Source organism: Vicia villosa, unplaced genomic scaffold, assembly GCF_029867415.1.
Source record: "Vicia villosa cultivar HV-30 ecotype Madison, WI unplaced genomic scaffold, Vvil1.0 ctg.003609F_1_1, whole genome shotgun sequence".
In the NCBI taxonomy this organism is placed as follows: Eukaryota; Viridiplantae; Streptophyta; class Magnoliopsida; order Fabales; family Fabaceae; genus Vicia; species Vicia villosa.
In genome coordinates, this window is record NW_026706253.1 from 96385 (window position 1) to 106807 (window position 10423).

At 30.4% G+C, this 10423-nt stretch overlaps 1 long non-coding RNA gene across 1 annotated transcript; it reads right to left on the reverse strand.

The window, feature by feature from the left end:
• Positions 1-9480: 9480 nt before the first annotated feature.
• On the reverse strand, positions 9481-10157 carry LOC131641277 (uncharacterized). Its single transcript, XR_009295485.1, has 2 exons — positions 10044-10157; positions 9481-9747 (listed from the first exon to the last, which is right to left on the reverse strand). It is a non-coding gene; the product is annotated as an uncharacterized LOC131641277 (long non-coding RNA).
• Positions 10158-10423: the final 266 nt, after the last annotated feature.

A 10423-nucleotide genomic window follows, 5' to 3' on the forward strand; every position in this document is an offset into this window, starting at 1 on the left:
TAGTGATTTCTTTAGTTGTTACAGCAACTTCCCTTGCTCGAGTTATTTTTTATTTTGGACTTTACAAGCCATTCTATAGTTCAATATAAATCCCAAGTACCATTGTAATAAACTTGAAGATCATCATAATCACATTTTTCTTGCTAAGTAGTTTATTCAACGGTATTTATGACCTTTACTCTCAAACACTCCTACTATATCGCTTCTTTAAAATTTTCTTTTATATCATATGGTTCCTTTACTTCTTATCTAGTGGCCTATATTTAATTGGTTGAAATCTCTAGTATTTACCTTGATCCTTTCTAGATCTTTTTGGGTGATTCTCGATTGAACACAAAAGTATCATTTCTAGACTCTTAGTTGTGTTTAAAAAATTTTTGATACAAATGTCATTTATCTTCTCAAGGTTCTCTCTAACACTTGCTTCTGAAGACGATCTATCATAAATCTTGAAGTTGATTGCCATATTTTCTGATTACACATATAGTTGATATATTTGCCACTTCAACTATCCATATAGGATTTGGACAAGTCAATTTAATACATCTACTAAATGCTCTGAATTTAACTTACGTTCCTTCTCAATGCATGATAAGTCATTTAGTCTTTTGATGCGCTCTCTGATTTTTAAGTTTTATCACAATCTTCAAGTTTTATTAATATTCTATTCTACTGAAAATGATAAGTTAGTTAGTCTTGAGACGCGGTCTATAGTTTCCAAGTTTCAACGCAATCTCCAAGCCTCATTAAAATTCTAGTCTAGTCACAATAACATAGGGACATATGTGTAGAATAAATCAGATTCAAAGGAATAATACTCGCTAAAGTTCTACAAAATGACGAACATGTATTCAAAGGGAGACTCTAGATTTAGAGATGTATCGAGGAATTCCAGAACTAAAGGTTAAATCCTCCAATAAAAGGAGGTAATGACATTTGGGATTTCCCCACCTCAATCATTTATGAAAAGGAGGCATTAGAAATTTCGAGTACAACTCAATGGGGTGCAAAAATAGTTAAGTTGGCGGGAGGAAGCTTTTTGGTCTACAGTAGGAATATCATATGTGCTCGACGTATCGCTTAATTTATGGAAGATAAGAACACAAACAATTGACGATAACATTTTGACAAAGAAATCAATTTAGGTTTTGGAGCTATATCATATGTGCTTCATGCAAGCAGGACTAAGTGTGGCCAATTATCCGTCCTAGGCGTTCACCACATATTGTATACAAACATGTTTTAATGTACCAAGGTTCAAACAAACACTGTAAATTCTTGAATTCTTTCTACTTGTTTCTATCTCACAATTTCAAAATTTTCCTTTCTTTTTCTCTATTACGTATATTGTACTCTATACTCCATCATTCCTTAAGACTTATTAATCCAAGCTCTCGACAAGTTTGTAAAATCAAGATCCTTCATAGGATCAACACCATCTCTCTTCACATAAGACATTAAAATGGTTTACCTTATTAACCTTAGAAGTTTAATTCATACAAATTAACAAAGAATAAAATAAATTTCATTTTTATTTAAATACCATATTACAAACTATTTGTAGAAACATGAAACAAATAACTTCATCAACAACCTTTAGGTTCATTACAACGATATTAAGGATTTATATTGAAGCATGAAATGACTTGTAAAGTATAAGAAACACGAGCACGGGAAGCAACAACTACAGCTAAAGAAATCATCAGATAGACAATACTAAGCATGTGGAGAAAAATAAATTTTGGTATTCTCTTTTAAATCATGTTTATTTTCATTGGAAAATACACTATTATAGGTTAAAATCCAATAGAGCCAACTAATTCAATTGTTATTGATGAATGGTACTGTCGTTTTATAGTTGTTATGATGACAAAACACAATCTCCAAACCAATTTAAAGTTGTTGGTTTTTAATGGAGAGAACACGCCAATGATTGAAATTGTAATGTCTTTAATGATAAAATCATTATTCAAGAATCTTTTGGCTGGAGTTCTTTTGGCACTGGATAAATGGACTGGGATAAAACTTGGAAAGCTCCAAGTAGATGGACAATTATTGCAACATTGGCTATATCGACTAGCCCGAAAGGATTATAGAAACAAATAAAAATTGGTGAGTAGGTTTCTAAAGTTATTTTCTTCATAAGATAAATCTAAAAACATACTCAACAATTTCGATTATGGTTTTTTATAACCCTTTTTGACTACACGACACAGCTAATGTCGCAATATTATCCATCTAGTTAGAGCTTTCCAATTTTTTCTCACCCCATTTACCCAACTATCAAAAGAACTATAAGTAAAAGATTCTTGGATAATGATTTTATCAACCAGGACATTGAAATTCCAATCCCTGATATGGTCTCCTCATTAAAAATAAACCTTTTTAGATTGTTTTGAAGATTTGGTTTTGTGATAATAACATTTGTAGTATCAATGCATATATACCATTGTTCAATGACATCAATGGATTAATTAGGGCTATTAAGCTTTTGCATCTAATGTGTATTTTCCAATGGAACTTTATTCTCTAGGTTTTTCCTCTGTAACTTTTGTGTAAGTTTTTCGAGGTTAGATATGGAGTGGCATCAGGTGCGAAGGAAGTGGTTCAGATTTCTTGTAGCAAAATGGGACGTTTTTCCGTTCGGTGGTTTACAAAGGAGGCTCTTTGGATAACATAGAGTCCATTTTCTTCTCCGATTTTTCGGAAAGAATAGGGGGAAAGGATATGTTTGAACTGTTCGGTTGCCACGACAATGTAGCGGAGGTGGTGATATCACCGCGGAGGAACAAAGAAAGGCTAAGTTCCATTTGGTTTGCATGTGTCTGGGTGATTTGGTGGAAACATAATAAAGGAATTTTTAAGAATGGTGGTGGGGACTTGGAAGGTTGGATAGAAGAAATTCAGCATATATCTTGGAAATGGTTGAAGAGTTGTATTAGGGGATTCAGCTATGCTCTTAGCCAATGGATTATAAACCCTACAGGATGCTTAGGCGCATACAGAAGTGTGGAATTCCAATATCTGCAGCTGTCGGGAGTTTGAGACAGTGGTTGGGGGCATTGGTGGTTCGTGTGCGCTGTCAGTTGGTGGTGTAGTCCGATAGTTTTAGCAGTTCTCGAGGGTTTGCAGAAGTTGCCCTCTGTGTGTCTGTTTTTCTGACTGGTAATTGCCTTTTTGATTGGGTGCTGTGCAATTTTAGTCGGGATTGGGAGCAGATTTGGTTCTTGAAAGTTCTGAGCTTATTTTGCAATTTGAGTTCTGGTGTTCAGTTGGCTTTTTCTTGGTATCAGGGGTGGATTTCTCGGCTTTGCAGTATGGTAGCTGCAGTGTTTCTGTGAAAGTGGAGAGTAGTAGCGCTTCGTCGGCTTGGAACTGTTGGTAATTTGTTTGTAAATTGTTAGCTTTTAAGCAAAAGAAATAATGTTTTGCCATACTGATTCCAAGTTTACACAGGAAGAGGTGTATATTGCCACTGAACATTAGTTTCAATAATGAATAATTTACATTAATGTCTATTTTTTTCTGACTCCAATTTACATCAATATTGTTTTTGCTAATGAATATTTTTAGTTCTTGAATAATGCTGATGAATGGTAACAGCCTATTAAAAAAAAAGAAATTTTGAAGATTTTGTTACGAAATAAAAAGAGGTTGGAGGGTTTCAAAATTTTTTTCTTCTAAAATATGTATATGACATCCTTTTGGTAAGCATCAGGATTTTTTATATAAAAATCTATTTTGGAGATTTAAGAAGGGTTTTATTTTCTCAAAAACTTAATACTTTTAATAAAATAATTTCAATAAATAAATTTTTTAAAAATACTTATTCAAGCAAACTTTAGATTTGATCACGAAGGCTAAAATACTACCGTCTCTACGTAGTTCCAGCGAGCACAAATAGAATGCAATGGTTATGTAGGATTTATTGGAGAAAAAACTCTATCTATTAATAATAATTTTTATTTTTAATAAAAAGTTTCTTTCCTCTCAATTTTAAATTAAAATCAAATTTTTAATATATTATTTTGAAAATAATAAGAAACTTTTTTTTATTAAGAATCATGATTGAGAATTCGATTTTTTTTTAAGAAATATTAAAAAGAATCATGTGTATATTTATTATCAAAAGTGGAGGAATACATTTTTAGTAATAATCATGTGAGTTCAAAAGTCATTTAATAACCGTTAAAATCAAAGATCATAAAGAAGTGTAACTTAAAGGTGTAATTTGATCTCTTATATATATATATATATATATATATATATATATATATATATATATATATATATATATATATATATATATATATATATATATATATATATATATATATATATATATATAGGACGTATCAAATGAGAACTTTTAATAACAACTATACGATTTAAATCAATGCTCTGATACGCATTTATGTAATATGTATTTAAACCAGAATCTATCTATTAATTATTGTATCTTAAAATAGCATTGATTTTAAATTGCATGGTTATTATTAAAAGTTCCCAGTTCTCATAATAACAAAAGTTCTCATTTGACCTCTCATATATATATATATATATATATATATATATATATATATATATATATATATATATATATATATATATATATATATATATATATATATATATATATATATATATATATATATATATATGGGATAAGATCAAATGACACCAAGGTGTCAAAGTTTTATTTGACACTAAATCTCAACCGTTACAAGAATAGATCAATCAGTTATATAAATAGCCTATTTTTTAGACAAAAAATAGGCTATATATTTTTTTATTATTTAATTTAATTTATATAATGTGAAATGAGAACAATCAATAGTATCCTTAGATTCTGTTAAATAAAATTTGTGGTATAGATTATCTTAAAATAAACATGCTACTAAATATTAAACTTAATTATTTTTCTCAAATCTCAAAATTAATTAGAGAAACTTTTATGAATAAAATTAAATATTTCTTTTATAAATAATTTTATTTTTAAATTATAAAAAATTATTTAGAAGTAAATTTACATAATTTTTATAATAAAATATTTTTCAATAATGATTTTTATGAAATTATTTTCACTATAATTTAAAAAAATTAAAAATTCATTGAAAAAAGATTAAAATAATTTAAATTCAATTTTAATGAGTATTTATTTAAACTATTTATTTTAAAAAAAATTAAAAAAAAAAAATTTATGTGCCAAAGATATGTGATCCTAAAAAATTCATAGTTTTAAAAAAACCCTATAACAAACAAATATATATTATAAATAGTGATATTGCTAAAATAATTATATAACAAAATATGATATAACTATCGCTATAATATTCATATTTACAAAATTTAAAATGCAATATTATTAAAAATAAGTAACAGTATTAAAATTAGCATATATTAAAAATTCTTTATTTTGACATTTTTGTAAAATATAATTTTCATAGCATTACAAATACGTGAATTTAATTTTTGTGATGATTATATGAATTGAAAATAAAATGAGATTGAAATTTAAATTTAAAATAAATAGTTTGAATTGATACTTATTAAAATTTGATTTAGATATATTTTAATCATTTTTTCTATGCCTTTTTTTTTAGATTTAAAAAAAAATTAAAATTTCAAATTATAGTGAATAAATTTTTATAAAATCATTATTGAGATTTTTTTATAAATATTATGTCATTTTACTTTATTAAAATATTTTATAATTAATGTTTAACAAATACTAAATATAAAAATCTTAGAGAAAAACTATTTAATTTTATTCCAAAGAAATTATTTAATAAATTTTGAAAGTTGAGAAAAATGATTGTGCGTAACATTTAATAGCATGTTTATTTTAAGTAAGATATAATTTATACCACAAATTTCATTTAATAGAATCTAAGGGCTATAATTGATCATTCTGAACCATTAGATTTTAAAATAAATGGTGGAGATTATGTCTGAATCTTTTTTTTCTCTCCTCCATTATTAAAATAAAATATTTATGAGAGAGAAAAATAGATTCAGACATAATCTCCACAATTTATTTTAAAATCTCAAAGGGAAGACTCATCTATTTTGACCAATATCAACACTAACGAGTGCGAGAAAGAAAATGGTCAACACATATGAGTGGCAAGATAGGTTGATCAACAATTTGTTTGAAAGGTGGAACTATAACATGAGATCGACACTGACGATTATCAAAAAGTAAAGATCAACACGAACGAGTGTTAGGAAGATTCGATCAATATGGACGAGTATTGAGAAGTAAGGGTCAACATGTACAAGTGTTGGAAAATAAAGATCAATATGGACGAGTGTCAGAAAGTAAATATCAACATAGACGATTTTGGGAAGTAAGGGTCAACATATACAAGTGGTGGAAAGATAAGGTCAACATGGACGAGTGTCGAAAAGATGAAGTCAACACGGACGAGTGTTAGAAAGATAAGGTCAACATGGACGAGTGTTGGGAAGTAAGGGTCAACACGGACGAGCGTTGGAAAGATGAGAACTACACGGACGACTGTTGGAAAGATAAGGTCAACATTGAAGAGTTTGGAAAAGATATGGTCAACACAAACAAGTGTTGGAAAGATGAGGTCAACACAGGCGAGTGTCGGAAAGGTAAGGCCAACATGGAAGAGTGTTAGAAAGACGAGGTCAACACAGATGAGTGTTGGAAAGATAAGGTCAATATGGACGAGTGTTGAAAATATGAAGTCATCACGGATGAGTGTTATAGAGATAAGGATTAACACATACGAGTGTTGTAAAACTATAGATCAACACAGAAGAGTGTTGGAAGATATGTTTTATGTATGTAGGGAATGATGCATGAGATGTGACGATCAGGCTGTATAAGTTTAGGCTTTTGCTTATTGAAAAGTTCATGGGAAGCTGGGTTTAGGTTTTTGTAGGGTTATTGGATGAGGTAAAATACTCTTTGATGTGTTGGGCGAGACGGGGTTTTGAAGGGTGTCGGACGAGCCTGGGCTTTTTTTTAGGTGCCGTATGAGACGAGGTTCTATAGAGTGTCGGACAAGGCTGGGGTTTTGGAAAGTGCCAGACAAGGTTGGGTTTTTAATTAAGGTGTTATACGAGGATGTATTTTTTATTAAGGTGCCAGACGAGGCGGGATTTTTTATTAAGGTGCCAGGCAAGGCTGAATTTTAAAGAGTGTCAGACGAGGCTAGGTTCTGGGAGATGCCGGACGACGCGAGTTTTTCTATTTTAGTGGAGGACGAGGCCGGATATGTTTAAGGTTCCAAACGAGGTTAGATTTGGATTAAGGTGCCGAACGAGGGGAAGTTTTCTTTTTGTAAGGTTTGTTCGGATATGGTTTCCTACTAAGGGAATAAATATGCTAGATAAATATGCATGATAGGACGCTAGATTGAAGCAACATGATTGATGCATGACGAGGATGCGTGATAATGAATATATGATTGCGAGTAATAATCGGTGTGCTTGGGTAGGTACCCCTGTGGTGGGTATGTTTTTGTGATGCTTTGGCTTATGTTGAAGGTTCCTTTGGTAGGATGTTGTGCAAGCGTAATTTCCCGACACCTGTTTTGGACTTAGATGTTGTCGAGGTATGACATGTTTTACTTCAGAAGCTTTAGAGATACGGATAAAATTGAGTCTTTTTTTGCCCTAACCTTTTTGGGATTTTGAGGAATTTTGTCTTGACAGGAAATTTGGTGATCTTGAGATGACCACCCTAGTGTTTAGAATTCTGAAGTGTATTGCCCCTGATTAACTGGTTTTTGGAATGTCTTGTGTAACACCCTTCTAAATCCAAACATATTTCACATATAATTTACGAAAATAAATCAAGCAAATGCATCGCACAAGGGTGTTACACTTCACATAAAAACTTCATAACAACGAGTCTGCTCTGTAACACGAGTTACATTATTAAACAATACATCTAATAATGATTCAACCAAAAATCATCGTAGCGGGATCAACTTCAAGTCATCTTGATTAGCTTCTCAAAACTCATGTTATACTGTCATCAAGTATTAAAATTGTCTTAACAATCAAAGACCGTCATAAAGTATGACAACGTCATAAAAACATAGTCATTCGTAAAACATAGCGTTCTCAACCCAATGTTACATATCAGAGCAAGACACCTTTAATTAACGGAATAACACACTTCAAAGCTATCCGCAAAGCTTATACGAACAACTTCTAGTCACCTGCGCGTTACCTACGTGGAGACAACATTCAAACAGAAAGGGCGAGCAATCACACTTTATTACAAAAGATATAAGGAAAAAATAGTAGTTACAACCAACATCATCTATCTGATAGTAACACACATCATTCCTCAATACGTCATACTCACCGATACATTATAATCACACATAGACATCTTTTATAGTCAAAACATCATAGTATCACATTGTTCACAATTACCGTCTCATCACAACTCATCAAAAAAATTCATGCAAGGTCACATAGGATGTAAATGCAACAACACCGACTCAATGCATGTGATACCAAAATTATGAACACCTGATTCATCACCTCCAAAGATCCCCACCATAGGATCAATTCCCTCTTGGAACAGGAGCACATCACAAACGTACTCAATCCTCACAATGAGATTGAGGTACATCACAAGCAGATCACTGCCTAAAAATGCTATGAATGCATTATGCACAAGAACGTCATATATATTTCGACCGCGGCTAGTCAATTGCGTCATCATTCACATAATCATCATCACACAAAATAACGAGCAACAACAATGCATTTACCACCACACAACAAATTATTCATTTCCAAGTACACAAACCCTTTTTAGAATAAAGTTCGTCTTGTTAGCTTTCCAACGCTTCGAACAACACTCGAATCGGACTCCGAGAACTAAAGTTATGAATTTTGGAAGTTTTCAGAAATCACTCACAATAGTGGTAACCGATTACTCTAATTACAATAGTTTGGATACTCATTTTTCGCAGCGGTAATTGGTTACTCCAAAAGTGGTAACCGGTTACACCCTTCCCAGAAACCCTAGTTCACAAAATTCGACAGCAGTTTTTGTGTACGAAAATCAGTCCCAACACATTCTCAAAACCCCAATTTTTCACGAAAATTCCTAGTAATCGATTTCTTCCTCCGCGTTCTACGGAAAATCCCTCTTGGTTCTCTATGCCATAGCTCTCACTTCACGTCTTCTCTCTATTCTCCGATCGTACAAAATAAACTCTCTTTCTCTTATTTGACTTATTCTTACTTTACCCCTTAGATCTTTTTATGTTATTTCCCTTATGCCCTTATTCACCTTTCACCTTAAAAATCTATTTATTTTAATTATTATTATCATTATAACTCAATTATTTAAATTTAAATAATTTCAATTATCACCTTAATCCAACACTACCTCACAACATACCACACATACATCACATGAATTCACAGTAAATTACGATAAATAATTTTAAAATTTTGTTTGGACTGTGTACTCAAAAATACTAAAATAAAAGTATTATTTTTATTTAATTTGAATGGTAGCCATATCCATAAAGATAATATTTGTACATAATTTGTAGACATAGATGTGTTATGCTCCGCAGCAACATAGATTTCCTTGACAACCATTATGGTAACGAATGCCCTTCCTTATACAACTCTTATTACATTCTTGAGGATGATTTGGACATATAGTAGGATCTTTCTCACAGTCTTGCGGTGAAAAATCATTAGTTCTTTCTGCTATACCATCCACTTTACATGTGCCTATTATTATATTCAGAAATTAATACCACATATATAAAATTTATAAATATTAGAGAATTATAATTATATTAACTAATAAATATTTTTCAGGATTTTACTACAGATTTAAAAGAAAAAAACAAAATAATTGCAATTGTTTTTATATGCATTCTTTTATGTTTTAACATAGTATTCGAACATCATAAAATGATTGATTTGTTTATATGTTTTGATAGATACAATTAGACTATAACTAATTTTACATCAAAATCTAAATCAAAATAAATTATGAAAATAACGTGTAAATTTGATGATACCTTGAGTGAAAATGGAAACGATACACACAATTGCAATGAAAATAAACAGATGGTTGATCTGGGTAGCCATATTACCTTGATAAATCATCAACAAATGGTTATGGACTATTTATATAGACAAGTAGTGAAGTTATCAGTTTAGGAAATCAATTTAAAATGGGTTAAATGGGATAGTTTGTTTTAGTAAAAAAAAAACATTTTATTAATTTTTTTAATGTTAAATGCGTTATTTTGGTCTTAAAAAAATATTTTATAAATAAAAATTAATGTTAAATGTGTTATTTATGAAACAATAATAATAAATTTTTAAGAACAATAGTAACGACTAACGAGTGCTCCTGGAACTCTATTTAAGAGTTTAAAAAAATATGATTTTTTTT